Source organism: Cyrtonyx montezumae, unplaced genomic scaffold (assembly GCF_038088225.1).
Source record: "Cyrtonyx montezumae isolate F1298 unplaced genomic scaffold, pur_monq_1.0 scaffold_2, whole genome shotgun sequence".
NCBI classification, from domain to species: domain Eukaryota; kingdom Metazoa; phylum Chordata; class Aves; order Galliformes; family Odontophoridae; genus Cyrtonyx; species Cyrtonyx montezumae.
This window is the reverse complement of record NW_027071936.1, coordinates 65,908,662-65,926,274: the sequence shown is the minus strand read 5'-3', so window position 1 is coordinate 65,926,274 and position 17,613 is coordinate 65,908,662. Positions and strand designations below refer to the sequence as shown.

Here is a 17,613-nt window from a genome sequence, read left to right as displayed (position 1 = left end):
GAGGGCAGTTAGGGTCTCAAAAAAGAGCTTTGATTTTCAAAGCTGTTTGCAGCACAGGGCTGTAGGTTGCAATGAGTTTGAGGCAGATGAGTTTGAGGCAGATGAGTTTGAGGCAGATGTGAATTTCCTTGGCCTGTGCAAGTTGGTGGATGCTTTCATGGGAAGTCACATCGATTGGATTGTTTGCAAGCAGGGACAATAGTGTAGGTGTGGTGTGTTTGTTTCCAGGCTCGGTTCTGTGCTTTGAGTGTCAGAAAGCTGCAGAAATGAGTTCTCTGAGCTGAAGGAGCATTTTTATGGAGCATCGTGGTTAAGAATCAGTACCACGGATAGAAAAACGTGGGAAGTGTTTCAGGTCTCCATTCTGAGTTTCCTGTTGCACAGAAAGGGTGGAAGTATGGCCCTTTGGAGGGTGACAATGGGGCATGATTGGGGAGATACGGGGAAAGCCAGGTTGGAGGGAGGGACTCAGGGACCCAGATGGGGTAACTGTTCCTGGAGGTGTCCCAGAACCGTGAGGATGTGGCAATGAGCGACGTGTTCAGTGGGCACGGTGGGGTGGGCTGGGCTTTGTGACCTTAGAGGTCTTTTCCAACCTTGATGACGCTGTGCTGAGTACTTGAGGGCGACCCTCGAGCACCGGGTGATGGCGGAGGAGGACGCCTCATCCCCTCAGCGGACACAGCGTGACACCGGCAGGGATTCAAAGGGCACGAAAGCGACAGAGCTCCGTTTGGGCCCGGCGATCAATCCCCTCAACCCCACCCCGCCGCCGGGTCACGTCGCTCCCCTCGGGCCCCTCAGGGCGGGCGGAGCTGCGGAGGAGGAGGAGGAGCGGAGAGGTGGTGATGGCGGCGGGGGGGAGAACCTCGAGGCGGAGCCGGGGCGGTCCGAAGGGGAGGCGGCTGGTAAACAGGCCGGCGCTGGTTCTCTCCTCGCACTGCCAGGAGCCTCCGCCGAAGCCGGGCCGGGAGCAGCGAGAAGCGGGCAGCGAGGCGAAGCGGGCGGGCGCCGAGACCCCCGTCCCCTCCGGCACCGCAGAGAGAGGTACCCGCTCCCGCCGGGCTGAGGCGCTCCCCGCGCTGCGATCCCGCTTCTCTCGGGGGCTTCGGGCACGAAGGGACCCTCCCCCCCTCTTTCCTTCCCCACCACCCCTTCCCGGGGCTGGCGGACCGATGGGGTGGGTCGGCCACCTGCGTGCCTCCGGGGACGGAGGGGGAGAGAGGCATTGCCCGGCGGTGGGATCCGCACCGCTGTTGTTGAGAACGTGCGGGTCTCGGCTAGAGGTGCAGCATCCTCGCAGCTCGGTGGGTTCGCTTGCTGGTTTTATTTTCTCGGCGGTTGCGTTGGTGTCAGGGCTCCTGGCAGAGCGTTGGGGTCTCGCATCCATTGAAGTCGCTCCGTCGTTTCCGTTGCTGCGGAGGGATGCGCTGTGTCAGAACGCACCGAGCCGGCTGCGAGGCGGCGAAGCTCAAAGCAAAGCTTCTGGGCGGTTTTTTCCATCTCAGAAGTGCAGCTGCTTAGCTGTCTGAGCACCCCTAGAAACCCTTTCCTTGCTCTGGAAGCGTGCGCTCTCCGATCCAGCCCGACAGCGCTGAGCCAGCGGTGATTGTCCTGAGATAGCACTCGCGCACTCGAGCTTTACATTAAAGCGAAACCATATGTATCAGCTACACGTCCACCCCGCTATCCTCTGCACAGCCGTGCCCAGATCCCTGTCCTCAGCTCACCCCGCTGATCCACTTTTCCCTCAGCCTGTCGGACGTGGTGCTTGTTCCCGGACTTACCGGACGGGTTTAGTGGAGGATGTGAAATCAGCCTGAGAGTACTGCTCTGCCTTGTGTAAGAATGCCATATGTTTTTCAGCCTTCCACAAACGTTGTTTTATTGACTCAGCGATAACGTTTTGCCCTCCTGGGTCCTTTTTCCCTTTTCACTTTGTTAGCTGAGCGGTTTCCCAAATCTTCTGTGGTGCTTCTTTGGAACAGATGTACGGCGTTTTAATGTGAGTAGCAAAATCCGTAGCTTCAGCTGGTGCTGCCTCTTAAAAAACAGAACTGATTTCCCTTGTCCCCTTGTTTTGCCCTTTGTGGAGTGGAGAACTGGGCTGGGAAACGCTCAGATGAATACTGAGTTGGCAAAATGAGTCTTAGTTCTGACTCAGTTCCTGGATAGCAGCAGAGCTACTCAAATGTTTACGTGGGCATCTCTGGGCTTAGAGGAACAACTCACTGGTATTTTGGCTAAATGATATGTGTGGAAATAGCCTGGAGATCTGGCTCTTTAAGTCCAGAAAATGCTAACTGATCTCGGGTGCTGTTGTCATTTATAGTCCTTCCCAACCCTTGGGCTCTGCAGAGCTGCTGCTCTGGAGCTGTACTGTTTTGTGCAACTTTCTTGAAGCAATGGGGTCGAACACTGAGGCACTACAAACACCCAGCACGTGTCATGGGAGCCTATGTCCTGCTCTCTTCTGCAGTCCTGGATGATAACCCTCTGTAGTTTTCACTTGAGAACTACTTTTTTCCCAAAAATATCCATGTCTATCCCTCCAGAACGTGTTGATTAACTGGAACTGGATGATCTTTAAGGTCCCTTCCAACCTAAGCCATTCTGTGATTCTAACTGTGGTGTCTTTTAAACACGTCTTCTCTCGTTGTGGTGCATGGAGAAGCTGAGGTAGTTTGGAAGCTACATCAGAAGGACAGTGAGTATTTATGGACTGCCTTCAGGACCCTTTGGTCTAAAAGATGTGAGTCCTGCTCTTACACTGGGCTCTACCTAAGACAAGTAGGATGATAAGGGTTTTTTGCAGTTTTCCATCTGCAAAAGACTCCTGCCCATCTCTGCCTCCAAAGCTTGGATGGTTATTTGTACACCTCTTGTTTTTCTCATGCTTGCTGCCTGTCCTCTAAACCCCATGGACTGGTTTGTGGGTTTTCTTTTTTGTGATTTTCTTCCCACAGAAGTAAAATAATCCCTTCTAATGGAGTCTAATGCTCTCCATCAGTTTCCTGCCAGTCCAAATGAAGGTCTGAGGAGAATGGTGATGCTGACTTCTGAAGTATGTCACTCTACTTAGTTTGTGTGATTGGATTATGCTGAAAGGAACTAGAAATTATTTTCTCTGTTCCTCTGACTAATATTAAAATACAGCCTGTTGTATTTCACAACTCTAACTCCTGTCTCCTTCTCTTAGTAACCATAATTAGACCAGAAAATGGAAAAAATGTAGAAATACCATTCTCAGTGGCTACGAGCATCAGTTTTCTTTAAAATTTAATAAAGTCAAGTCTATGGAAGTAAAATAACTGAGATTTTTTTCTTCTGTTGGTGAGTTAGAAAGTCGTGTCGCAGCGGTGAAGAATGAAGAAGTACAAATATTACCTCTTGGAAATGAAGTGGGTGGGGAATGGGCTTGAACTCTTACTTCCTAATGGTTTCTGAACTGTTTGCTTAAGGATTCTGCCCTACTCTGGTTTAGGAACAGTTGTAGCACAGCAGTAGTACGGGAGAGTGACAGTCTGGGCTGGTGGAGTTAAGCTTCAAATCCTCGTGCACAGTGCTAGTGGTCTGTAAGAAGGGAATAGAAGCATAATGCAACTGATCCCTTGGCACTGTGGCCTCCTAAGAAAACAAGTGGCATCACAAAACAGTGTACTCTTTCCAGAACGTGTTGTTGTCATGTTCCTGTGAAGGATCTGGAGTGTAAGTCTTGGTGATCTTAGAGCTCTTTTCCAAACCTTACTGGAACCTCTTGTCTTTTCTGAAGTAAGATATCGTTGCTGGGGTTTTGTGGGATGTGTGCTTCGATGGAATTAATGGCACTGATCAGAGCATGCCTATCACATCATCACAATGCATGTGTACATATTGCACACTCCTAGCATGCAGGCTGTAAGGATGGATGCAGCAGATAGTGCTTTGTCACTGAGAAAAGCTGGAGTTGCTCTGAAGGTAGAGAGATAAGATACCAGCGGGAACATAGAGCAGGAGGTCACAACGTCCCTTGCTTTTCACACTGGATTTTGGTCCCTGAGGGCTTGAGGGAAACAGATTTTGCAGCCCTGGAGTAGTCTTATAGAGCTTTGGTTTTTGCATGCTCCATCTTCAGAGCCTGTTTCCACATTGTCCTCGGAGACAATTTTTATCTCACTTCTGAGAACAGGAGGTCAGAGGGAGAGAGCTGGAGGCCACAGAGCAGATAGGGAGCAGAACAGAGGTTGCAGTGAGCTGGGCAATGTCCAGGGAGCTGCACTGATGTAAATAAGGCTCATTTCAGTTTGTGGGGCTCTTTGCTTTCGATCACTCGCCTTTTCTATCCAACAGATCTTTAAAGGGCAGCAAAATCCTTGTAGTGGCTTGAGGATTTTGTGAAAATCTCCGAGTTCAAAGGCAGGAACTGCTCTGTAAGAAACAAGAAAATATTTGTTTTCCTGACAGTTGAAGCAGAGAACTAAATAGAGGTAGATCAGCTCTGAACAATGGATGGTTATTTACTTTTTTCTGCATAGCTCATTATTCTGCATAATGGTGTTGATTAAAAAAAAATATATATATTTCTTTATTTTTTAAGTGTGCTCTCCAGATTTAGCTGAATGGCATTTAACAGCGTAGGCTGCTGACATGCTTCGAATGACTGAAATATTGGATGGGATGTGATGATGTTTGCACACTTCGAGGAGAGGAGGAAAAAATTAAAAGCTTTGCTTTGGATCATTTCCATTGTGAAATACCAACTGAAGCTTCCTTGTAGTTTAGGTATCCAAAAAATCCCCTTACTCTAAGGTAGGCAGTAGTCCTGGCTTATCCCAGTGCTGGCTGTTGCATGGGGAAGGAGCGTGCTCTTTGCTCTTATAACATCTCTGTCAATTTAATTCCTTTTCCAGAGCAGGTGGGGAATGCTGGAGCACTGCTTTTACTCCAGAAGGTCTTGTACAGGTGTACAATACAACTGCGTGCTAACCTACTGTTTCTGTTGGACAAACAGGTGTTTATTCTGAAGCTGAACTTAGCATTCTTCTGTCCCATAAGCATGCATGTTCCAGGATGTAGGTGTAACCTCTTGCTTTGATCTCCTTTTCTTTTTCAAGCAGGACTCTTTTGGAATCAGTCACAGATCTGATCCCAGCGGATGCTGCCAGGAAGACACGCATCATTAAATTGTCTGGTAACCCTTTGCTTGAACTCCTGAGAACCACAGACCCTTTCAGAAGGTGTGGGCTGCTGGAGGGAGCCTCCTTTTGCAAGACAGTGGCTTCAGCAGTGAAACGACTTCATGATATTTTCATTGTGCTGTCTGTCTGCTTGCTTCCTCTCTTGCGCAAGCGCTCTCCAATCCCACTGGGACACAGTGTCACAGCTGACATACAACAGTTTAAGGCAGTGCTGCTAGTGTAGAGGTTGGTCCTATTCTTGCTTATCTGCTGGTGGCCAAGAGATCCTGATCTGAGAGCCCACTCCCTGTCAGCAGATCATGACTTATTTTTATAGGGTCGTTTTTCAGTTGGATCTGATCCCTTGCTCACCCCATGGCTCCCACTGCTGGTGAAAGCAGGGCTGTCCTTAAGGACAGGGCAAACTTGGATGATTTTCCTGACACTGGAAATCTGTGCCCTCCGGTGCTGTCACACACGTGCACAAAAATTGATGTGGATGTCTCTGCCTCAGATCACTTCTTGTTCTCTCACTCCCTGATTGCTTCCACAGACTGGCAGGACTGAGAGCTGGCTTTGTGTTTCCAAGAATGAGCTGGAAGAGCTGTACAGGGCACACGAGGAATCAAAGGCTCTTAACTTCTTGCTGCTGAAGTTGGTAGTTCCAGCTCTAAGGTAAAGGTTAGAACCACAGACTTGCAGTTTGTGGTCTGCTGCTTGGGTTGTCTCTCATAAAACGCTGTGTGCCATTAATTAACACATGCAAAAGCACAGTGCTTCGAGTAGTGTTATATGCTGAATTAAATGTCCTCTTTATTGTCATGGGGAGCTCATGCTATTGCTCCAGTTATACAGTAACATCTGGTGCCTCTGATAGAGGCAGTCTGACAGAAGACTGAGTTGACAATGGGCTTTAGGGTTAAGCACTGGATCATCACTTTTTTTTGCCTCCCAGTTCTCATGGGATGAGATCTTGAGTTGTGTGGTGGTATTGCCCTGCAGGGGATCCAAGTAAAGTTAGCTTTGCTTTCAGTTGCTGACTGCCAGGGTTAAACTGGTAGGAAGCACTGTACAACTTGGGGATGAGCTAGAAGCTAGGTATTTCTGCATGAAGAGTTGATGCATGTGGGATTTCCAGAAGAGTGGTCTGAGGGGGAAAAAAAGAGCTCTTCTGTCTGCAGGGTGGAGTGTGAAGGAAGCACAGTGGTAGGAAAAATACAGTCTTGCCAAAGGGGGCCTTAGCAAGTTGTCTGATCTGACCGTCTGCCCCCCAGGCTGGGTCAGATCTATCCAAACTTTCCCAGCAGATGTTTATCCAGTCCTTGAAAGCCTCTAGTGATGGACTTTCCCCATCCTTCCTGGGTGATCCTTTAAAGTCTTGCGTTGGTTCTTAGCATTAGCAAGATTTTCCTAGTTTGTAACTAAGATTCCTGTTGCTGCAGTTGAAAATTGCTGACCTCTCGCCCTTTTGTTATTGTACAAAAGGAGTTGTTCAGATCCCTCTCTGCAGGCTTTGTGCATAGGCCACAGCTGCAGCTGGGCCGGGTCTGCCTTGGGCTGCAGTGTGCATCTGGCACCAACCTACACGAAGCTCACAGACACATATGATGCTCATATGGAGACTTTGGGGCACGTTGGATGCGTTTGTTGGCAGCTGCACAGATAACATGTTCTGTCATGAAAGGTTTCATGATGGGTTTATGCTGCTATGCACTGTAAAAACAGGGCACAGGCTTTTCTAGCTCAAGTGCTGCCTTTTCCCCAGGGAAAAGATCCCCAGGATCTTCACCATCTATTCCAGAACTGAAGGGGGAACTTCCTCGCCAGCTGCTATCACCAAAGCTTTCCCCATGGTGAGCTGGACTGTGGGTGATGTTATTCTCCTCATCTAAGCTCTCCAGCTCTGTGCTGTGCTTCGTGAGTGACCTTCTGCAGTGGTTACACCGTGTCCTTCTCATTTCCTAGGTACTGTCTCTTTGCTTCTGTGAAGGATATGGTTATCCTTGTGTCTGTGTGAGATGTGGCTTTGCAGATCCTTCTGAGGGTACTCAGAGCGTGGCAGAAAACGCAGTGGGTAAACTTAGAACATTACTCTCCAAGGTAAAGAGGGTGACATATCAGACAGCATTAAAGCAGAGATGGATTGTGATTGTTGCTTTGTAATTGCAGTTTTAGGGAAACGATTCCAAATTACTGTTGTGTGATGGAGCCAGGCATCACAGGGCTGTGTGGCCCTTCTGGGTGAATTTGGCTCTTGCTGCTTACAGGTAGACTGATGCCCACGTGACACAAAACCCTTCAGTTTGCATTTGCTAGCCTTGCTGTACACAGTGGCTGTATTTATTTTTTTTCAGGTTTTGTAGGTTTTGTTTTACAGGATACTCAGAGGAAGGCAGCACTTGCATTTGAACTGTGTCTAAGAGCTTCACTTTCTGGAGGGCTTCACTTTTGTTAAGGGGGCAAAAATAACTTTCCTCTGTAGGCTGTTGCAGGCGTTTTCTCTCAGTCTATCAACACCTCTTGTACCTTTCAGTGGGGGAGAGTAGAAAGCCTGTGAGAAAGGTATGTCTGCATAGAGAGCCTTCATCCTGAGACAACAGAAGACTCAGCACCACAAAGAAGGCGTTTGTACAGGTCTGAAATCCTTCCTGGCATCAACTCATATTTATTGTGGTAGAAAGAGCAGGTAGGGAGGAGCAGTCTGGGTTTTGTTTGTTTAAACTGTTGGTGCATATCTTTTTTTTTTTTTAACTCTCCTCAGTTTTCTTGCAGAGCTTTTATATGATAACATGTATAATGTGAGTCTCCAGTGTCTCATGTTCAGTTTCAAATAGCAGTGACAGCTCTAATGCTTTCTTTCTTACTCTTTTTCTCCCTTAATTACAGATGAAGGGAACTTCAGTCATGTGGAAAGTATTTTATTGACAGCTTTTGAGTCTAAAGCACTTGGTAACACTGAGCAGGTGTATAGTGCTGTAGGCTATTGTGCAAAATTCTGTGTTCAGCGTTTCTTCATAATGATTTTGTTAGAACTGCAGAGTATCTTAGGTAGGATAGGATGTCTGGATCTCTCTGATCCAACCTGTTGCTCCAAACAAGTCCAAATTCAAAGGTGATTTGCTTGTGACCTTCACCTGTTCAGTTTTGGACCATTTCCACTCAAACATGGCAAGTTAGTGTTGTGCTTAATGCTCTCATGGTGAAAAGTAGTCACCTCTTATGTAACCAGGGTATCCCTTGCTGCAAAATATGCAACTTGTGTCTTGTCCTTTTTCTGTGTGTCATAGAGAAGAGCCTCTTCCACCTTCTGTGTAACCCCCACTTAGGTAGTTGGGCATCAGATCTCTCCTTGGCTCCCATTTCTTTTCCAGCTTAAACAAACCCATCTCCCTCATGCTTACCTTTTACATTATGTATTCCAGTGACCATCATTGAGTTTGTCATTGCCTTCTTGGGGAATGCAACTGAATTTGACTGTGCTCCAAATGTAGCCTCTAAAGAGAGGAGCTACTTCCCTGGGCTCCTGGCTATTGCCGTTCCCAATGCAGCCCAGGATGTGCCTGGCTTTCATTGCTGCAGGAGCATACTGTTAATTCCTATTCACTTCGTTGTCTGCCAGGATTCCCATGAGCCTTTCTGAAGAGCTGGTAAGTCCCCAGTGTGTGTTGACAATGTATTTTCTTTGTCTCAGGTGCACAACTTCACGTTGGTGTTTCTTAGTTTCATGAGCTTTCTTCCAGCTTGCCCTCCCAGGATGTTCTTGAAGTTGCTGAGGGAGCTCTTTGCTCCGTTGTTCAGGTCAAGAATTAGGATACAGGACAGTGTTAGCATGAGTGCTGGCTGTTTCTGAAGAGCATCATCATTAGAGGATGCCAGTTAATACTTCAGTCTCTTAGCTGTTTCCTTTTCAACTTCAATTATCTAAACAAATGTTCACCACCTTCTACCCATAGCATCTGTATCTTTCTACTTATGGGGATAGGTTAAGCATCTCTAGGATCTATTCAACTCTGCAGGCTAAAGTTTGCCCTGATGCAACTGTGGAACACTGTCTTGCTATTGTACTGTGACCCTCTAAAATGCAAGAGCCTTTACTGGAGCCTTTTCTACGTTGAAAGTCTGTCCCCATTTTTGCATTCCTACCTATGATTTCTCAGTTGTATTTCTTCTTGTTGATGTTGAACCAGCGTTTCATGCTCGTTTGGAAATTGGAACCTGTACCCCATCATGCTTGTGCATCCTCCCAGCTCTGAATCATCTCTTGGTTTTATGTCCATACATTCCAGTCTATCATCCGAATTGGTAATGAAAATATTGCACAGCTCCTGTGCCTGGCTAAACCCAGTGAGATAGCAAACCCTTGATAATTATGCTGCAAGAAGTATGTTGTCAAGCAGCCATCTTATAGTGATTACATCTATATCATGTTTTCTTAGCTGGATCTTACTGGAATGTCACGTACAACAGCATCAGAGTTAATAAAGATTGCATATCACAATATTCTTATCACTTCTGTACAGACATACACTTAATTTCTTGCTGATGTATATATCCTTTATTGCTCATAGATTTTTTTGAAGATAAAAGGTGATGAGATGTGCCCCTGTGCCCACTGAAGTTTTAATTGTGTGAGCCATTCCAGATTTATCAGGACTTTCATAACAGGACAGTGCCCATATCACAGCTCCAGGAGATCAAGAGGAAACAATCATGATGTGTTTATGGGGCTGAAACAAAATAAAACAATTACCTGAATCCAGTCTTCAAAGCAGCCTTTGAACGAATCCCAACCCTCTTTCTGCAAGGGCTGGAAAAATAAAGAACATGTCTAATCTGTCCCATCTATCAGCCAACTGTTATCTGTGCCTACGTGCTGTTACTCAGATCTCGTTAGCTGTCTAATTGGATAATAGACAGTACACTTCACAACTACATAAGTATATTAAGCTTAATCTGCTTTGAGCAGGGAGGGGAAATTGTGCTTGGTGACAAACGGACTCGAGAAGCTGGGCCGTGAGCAGCGGTGTAAATACAGCCCTCTGTCCCCATCACTTCATTTCATGGAACTCCATGGGCTGAGGCTTGGTGTGTTTGTAGTGCTTATGTTAGAATTTGAATCCCAGAGCAGAGAGCTGGGAAACTTTCAAATTTGGTCCACCTTAGCTGGTCCTAAAGCTTCTTCCAGTGCTCGAAGAAGATGCAGGGTTGACAGGATCAGAAAGCTTTCATGGGAGTTGGTGTGAGCCATTCTGTACATGGCGAGGAAGATGCTGTGATTATGGAAATGCTCTTTTTTCAGAGAAAGTGTATTTACACATGTATCCGTTTTGAAAGCGACCAAATGTTTTGTAGATTCTCTTGGAAAGAGTTTTGACACAAGGCTCAAGTTAAGCCCGACTTGAGGCTCTGTGTTTCAGGGGAGGGGCCCTTCCTTTCCAGAGTGCTTGTCTTGTCTAACATGTATCTTCAGCTTTTCACGCTGTCCAGCTTTTATTTTGAACAAAGGGAAAAGATTGTCGGGTCACTGTTGTGGTCCTTTTATGTGGAGATGAACTCCCAAGCCACCACTCTATTTTGGATGGAGCTGCTGAATGCAGAAGGGTTTGATTCTTACCCACACCTGATTTTGTGCCAGGATTTAGAGCATGGTCAGCAGGGAAAATGATCTTTTTTCCAGAGGGTAATTCACATCCAAGCATCTAAATTGCTTGGAGAGGCTCTGGAGGCAGGCTGTGTTCTTGTCTTCACTGCAGTCTGACTGAGCTGCAGGTAACTTCCCTTCTGCTGCTTCATGTCTGGGCCAGAATTCATTCTGAGGCATCCAGAAGAAATAAATTAGTGTGGTCTGTTATAGACAGTCTCCCCAAAGTGGTAAATAAGGTGGAGGCTGCATTCTTTCTGTAACAATATAGGGTAATAATACCCTTCTCTCTCATCCTGATCTGCTGTTTATTGTGGTGAACTCCTATACTCAATCCGTCATCAACTTTGAATTGCGCTTGACTTCAACCTACACTTATTAAAGGGTGAAGAATGTTCTGTCATATGCAGTGGATAAAGGAATTCAGACATGAAACTGGATATTAAATTGGCAGTGACCTTTTTTTCCCTATAGTTCCAGCATTTGGCATGTTTTCCTCCTCCTTTGTGGGCAATATTGGGGCATGCCCCGTGCTTTCAGAGTTGTTACTCGAGACCAAAATAACCACTATAGGGCTCCTGTCTGACTGCTGCCTGCTGCACATCACACCCATGTGCAGCCAAAGGAGTCCAGATCTTCATTAGAATCGCAGAGTCGTTAAGGTTGGGAAAGAGCACTAAGGTCATCAAGTCCAACTGTCCATCCATCACCACCATGCCCACTTAACCATGTCCCCCAGGCTCTCTCTGTCAGGATCCTGAAGCAGAATTTCAAGTTCCCTGAGCCTAGATCATCAAACGTGGTATGTCTGCTGGTGTCAAAGGCTGGGACGGGCAGTTCTTTGGAAAGCTGTGCAAAGGTCCTCGTCTGCAAAGATCCTCCAAAAACAGCAGTCTCTATTTCAGAAAGGGACACTGTGAGCAGGGAGAAAAACTTTCAGATCACATGTACCCCAGCGAGTACTTTTCTTTTCGATAGGAAGATTTGTTGGAGAATGTTAATTGAGTCCCTTTTTAAATGGAGGAGGCTTTGCTTCCTTCCCAAGTTTTGAAAACAAATTTTCCAAATACAGAGCCTATGTTTCATTCAAGTGTAAATCCTTTCTCTTTAACCTGGAAGTTATCCCAGAAAAAAACAAACAAAAAACAAAAAGCCATCCATTCAGTGCAGGACACAGACCTTCATGGTTGTGGTGGAAAAAAATGAAGTGCATCAAATTGTCCAAACAGGAAGGCAGTTAAGAAAAGACTTTGCTCAGTGTGAGGAGCTCTCATTTGAGTTTAAATGCTTCTCCTACAAACTTGACTTTATGTCTCTGTTGCTTTTGAAGCATCCCACAATAGCTGAAGTGTGTGCTAAATTTAGAAATGACAATTTCTTCTTGCTGACATGCTGGCTGATCCGTAGGCTGTATGGGTTTCAGTGTGTAGTTATGGAAGGGATGCAGAAAGTGATCTGAAATGCACTGGCTCGTTATCCCTTCGGCCTTCCTCATAGCTCAGAAGCCCCGTTGAGCATCTAGTGCTTTATACTAATTCTTTCTCATTTCAGGGCATTAATCAGAATGCTTTCTTTGGCACAGCAAGGTGCTAATGCTGTCTCACACGTGCCAAAGTTGAAGTGTGTTAGGGATGAAGCGTGACATACTGAGCATACTAGATACACTGAAATTTTACTGTATTTTTAGCTGCTTTGTGGATGGGGCTGTAATTCTGTTACCCCCATGATGCAAGAAGACTGTGGGAGAGGAGATCAAACACAAGTGTCCCCATTCCCACTCGCTGCTGCTTTCCACATGACAAGTCTTCCTGCTCTGTGAAAACCACTCCAGATCTAACATATCTGTATTTTTTTTCCCCTGCCAATGCGTGTAATTTGTTTCTTTCTGTGCAGTGCTTCATCTTAATTCTGTAAAGCGGTTTGGGAGGATATAGTGAAAAAGAGCAAAACCAAATTTCCCTTTGTTTCAGTAAAATGTCTTTATCGTCGGAGGGAAGAAATGCTTTTGAGCTCAGAGGTGTCAGGAGGGATGAAAGGCACCTTGCAGAGGGGGATAATCCATCACTTGTGTGCATCCCACAGCACTCAGGCTGCTGTTCCCGGCAGGCCATTCAACACCCCCAGAGCACAAGAACTCAACCAGAGGACAACATTTCATCACCGGGCTTTGTTTTGATGTTTGCAGCAAGGTAGATACAAAGCTAAACATGTCAGTGCTGTGTTCTCATCGGTTTCCTCTCCCACCCCGTTGTCTTTCTCCAGCTGCTTCTGCTTTCTGCTCTGTTCAGTGTGCCTCCCTCTGAGCACTCAGCAGGGAAATCCCTCAGCAGGGAGACCTGCTGCATTATTCATAACGTTTCCATGTCGGATATAGCAGTCGCAGGAATTCTGTGAGTACACTGAGGTGACCTGAATGCAGACAGTGTTTGATGTCTGTGCATTGAAACGTTAGGAACAGCGGCATATGCAAATCCCACACCTCAAGGAGCATGGGGGAAAAACACAGCTCTTCAAAGGAAGCCTTTGGTGGGTAAAAATCTCAGAAAAACACTCTGCCAGCCGTGGCCTAGACTCATTGAGATCTAAGGACACACTTCCCACCCTGATTTCCCCTGCCTTGGGGCTCTTGTCTGATGTGTGAGCCTGTTAGAGCAGAGAGCTGAACGGAGAGAGCTGTGTGTTGCAGCACGCTGAGCCAGCCCTGCTTGTGTCTGCTGTCTCAGAGCTGAAGCACAGTTGTTTACAAGTGATACTCAGCAAGGCACAGCCTGAGATAAGTCCCCTCGAAACTGTTCCACCTGCAGAGACACAGATTTCCTGGATTCGTGGCTGCTCTCCTCCAGGATGAAGTCAGCCCAGTTATTGTGGGAGTAAATCAGTGCAGTGTTTGGCTTTTTCTAATTTTGCTTCTCACCCCCTAGTGTTTCTGTTGCATTTAATGATTTTCCCTGTGGCTTGAATGGTAAAGATGTGGTAAGTGCTCGGGGATGGCTTGAGATCAAAGATTCAGTGTGGGTGTTGTTTTCAAACAGAGAATAAACGACACTATTTAGAAAGCAGTGTTGCTATTTCAGGGCAGTTTGTTGGGTCTGGATTCTGAGAAGTGGTGAGAAAATATAATTGCTTTTGGGCTAGCATGTCTTGCATGGTGTGTCCTGAAATAATCCTCATGTACACATTGAGTTGGAACGGGGTACTGAGCAGATTCATTCCCTGTCTCACCCTTCTATTACGCAGGATAGGAGGAGAAGATTCCTGTTGAAACTGCTCCCAAGCTTGCTGCAATGAATTTAAAACCCCAAACCACAACGAATTCCCAAATGCAATAGGGACACCAGTGTTTATTTGACTGAGACCCCATTGTGTTCTGAGTTGTGCAAACATGGGCATGTTTCCTATTTAATTAAGACTGTTTTTATCAATTAAGTTTCCCAAACAATTGAAGAGAGAAGGAGAGTAGTGAAGATAAGATCGCATGGCTGTGCTGATGGGATAGGGCACAGCTCTTTTTGGCAGTCAGAACACAAGTTCTGCAGGAAACTTGTTTGCAGCATTGTTCTGATCCATTATGCAGTGGTTTCAGCTTGTTACCTCTGTTTTTTTCCTTTAGTTTGCTGTCTCTCTCTCCTTCCTTTTACAGTCCTGAACACCAAACCGCTGATGGGAAACATAACAGCAGCAGATGCCTCCCAGTGCTAAATGGCATTGAGGAGCTGGAAATCAGGAGAAGGCTCCCAGCAGTGGGTCAACCAGTGCTTGGCAAGCTTGTATTGAGTCTCCAAACTCTCTTTGGTCAAGAAGTACAAGAAAACAATGCAGGTACACAGCAAAAGGAAGACAGTTGGGTTGCTTGTTCCAGGTTACTGAACAGCTCTGTTCCTGAGCTCTTTACCCTCTGCATCTTGCTCTGCTTGTTGAGGTACTGTGCAGATCATGGGGTTGGTAGGTCCCAGGTGGTCTATGGTATGCAGAAACACAAAGATTTCTGCCACAGGTTATAGAATTCAAGGTTAGATCACGATTCCTTAGGACAAGGGAGAATGGTTTTAAGCTCAAGGAGGAAAGGTTTAGATTGGATGTCAGGGGAAGTTCTTTACAGAGAGAGTGGTGAGGTGCTGGAGCAGGCTGCCCAGAGAGGCTGTGGGTGCTCCATCCCTGGAGGTGTTCAGGACCAGGTTGGATGGGGCCCTGGGCAACCTGGTCTAATGCCAGATCTTGAGCTTGGTGGCCCTGCCTGTGGCAGAGGGGTTGGAACTCGATGATCCTTGGGGTCCCTTCCAACCTGAGCCATTCTGTGATTCTGTGGTAGGAATATCCCATTCGCTGCAGCAGGTTGAATCCCATTCAGGTGCCCCTATTTTCTCCAGCTTCTGATGCAGGAACAGAGATGTTCTGGCTCTCTGTTGTGATGGAGCAGATGTTGTGAGATGTCTTCTAGGTAAGGGAGCCCTTGTACCTACCTCCACAATCTCCCCAAACAAAGGGCATGCTGGTGTGCCAGCTGCAGCTTCTACTTGTTTTGTCTTTGGGGGATTTGGAGAGCAGAGGATTTATTGGCTGTGCTTTTTGTTGCTGCCGTGGCTCCTTTGAATGTTCCCTATGTGATGCTGTAGCCTTTGGCACAAGCACTGCTCTGATCAGCTGTGTGGGCAGGACAGCCCACATCTCGTGGTGCTGTCCTGCTGGACAAGCTGCATTCTACCAGGCTGTCAGAGGGACCTCTGATACAGAAGATACCCTGTTCCCTTCCCAGCACTTGGGAGCTGGCTGAACCTGCTCTATTCTCATACTGCCCTTCAGCCAGAAAAACAGGATTGAGAGTCAGCCACAGGGCCAGCCCATTATTTTGATTTATTTTCTTTTCCCACAGATGAGAAGGATTTGTAAAACGCATAATGGTGCATTATATCAGAGCACTGTAAATGGTGTGATTCATTCCCTGTGTTCTTGGCATGACGTTCTTTGGTTTATTTTTTTGGATATCCTTGCAATCTGGTTAGTGCCAAGTGCTGTATGGAAGTGCCCTGTGGCAGGCAACCTGCTCTGCCCATATGTTGGCTTTAAAAAAAAAGACACCTCATAATAGGAAGTCTTTAGAGTGCATGCCAGGATGCTTGGGGCTCATTAAATATATTCTGCTTGTCAACAACTACTCAATTGAAAAAGTAGTGCTGCTGCTGTGAATCAGTTTGGAACAAGTTCATTTGACTAGAGGGATATCTGAGACGTTAACATGAGTTAGATCCCAGTGGTAAAAGAATGTGCAGTGGTCTTCTGATGAAAAGCAGGAGCTGGTAGCCCTTAAAAACAAACAAACAAACAAATCTTCCCCTCTAAACATTTAAAAGTGCAGAGATTTTCCAAATTTTACCAAATCTGTGATGAGCCTGAAGAGTAGGGGAGGCTTCCTGAGCCTTTTGTCTCAGTGAGTGTGTTACTGTAGATGCTGCTCTGTTCACATCACCCTCTGTCCCTGGGCTGCTGGGCTGATCACTCAGAGATGTGGACACCATGCAGCTATGTCTTTTCTTGCAACATAGCTTCCAATAAACATTGTTTGCTCAGGAAATTAAGTTCCCAGTGCCTCTGAACTAATAAGAGGTCTTACCACAGAGCCTCTTCCAGCATCTTTGCTGATTCAGATATAATTATTAAATGTCTGATTGGTGGTTTATTCTTTTCTCTCACCTGCATGGTGTTATGGCAATGGGGACAGCTGTCTTGGATCAGATGATAAATGCTGTTTCTCAAAACTTTTTGTTTTTGTGTTGGAGAACTTAAGATATTTCTGCTTCAAGGCCAGCAGTGTAAGGACTGGAGCTGCCATTGGAGCCGGTAGCCTGCAGAAGGTCTGATGGCCTCAGCTCTAAGATAGAGCAGCCTTGGGCTGCTTCTCATTCATAGAATCATTAAATCCACTAAGATCCTCAAGCTCAACCCCAACCCACCCCCACCATGCCCACTATCCATGTCTCCAAGTGCCACATCTGCAAGGTTCTTGACCACCTCCAGGGATGGGTGACTCCACTGGGCAGCCTGTACCAGTGCATTACCAAAATTCATTACTAACAGAGTAATTTTGCACAGGTGAGTTATCTTAAATACGTGTAGGTGAAGTAGCTGGAAGTGAGGGGGTAAATGTGGGTAAGACTTGCAGTGCTTTGTTATAGGTCTCAGCAGCCCAGGTAAGCTCGTCTTCACAGACTGGAGGAGATCTGAGTCTAGATAGGCAGAACTTAAAGCTGTGATTTCCTTCTGTCTCTTTGGGGGTATTTCAAGAGGGAGAAGAATGCAAAGTCAGCCTGAATGTGTCTGCTGCTTTCCAAAAACTGATGCTTGAGGGGGTTTTGGGCAGAAAGCTGAGGCTTTGGCGTGCAGATGAAATGGGAAGCATCCTGTTCATGCTGCTATCTAATAATACACATGGTGTGTTATTACTGTGCTTCCTTTATTGATGTCTGATCATCTGCGCAGTGTGTGTCACTGGGCTGGGTCAGTTATCTGTGAGTGGGGCTTATCGATGCTGATGTTAAGGTCAGCACTGCTGAAGGGCAGCTTTTTCAGGGCCTCAAGGCACATTGGATGGCTTGGTTTTTTACCTGGCCAAATCTCAGAAAATTGAGGATAGTGTTTGAAGCCATTTCCCTTTGTCCTATCACAGCGGACACTGCTGAAGGGTCTGTCCCCTTCCTTCTTATGGTCCCCCTTTAGATATTGAAAGGCTGCTGTCAAGTCTCCCTGGAGCCTTCTCTTAAGACTCCAGGCTGAGCAGCCCCAGCTCTCTCAGCATGTCCCAGAAGGGTTGGGAGATGCATA

General features: G+C 46.4%; 1 protein-coding gene across 3 annotated transcripts in view; it reads left to right on the top strand.

The window, feature by feature from the left end:
• The first annotated feature begins 913 nt into the window (after positions 1-913).
• Positions 914-17,613, top strand: part of SMOX (spermine oxidase) — a 43,630-nt gene continuing 26,930 nt past the window's right edge. Inside the window, exons 1-2 of one of the 3 annotated variants that reach the window (XM_065735969.1) lie at positions 1,926-2,005; positions 12,768-12,986. The gene's annotated coding sequence lies outside the window, so the exon portion shown is untranslated. Of the gene's footprint in view, positions 1,048-1,925; positions 2,006-12,767; positions 12,987-14,530; positions 14,617-17,613 lie in introns of those variants that run through there. The other 2 variants (XM_065735968.1, XM_065735970.1) reach the window with 2 other exon arrangements.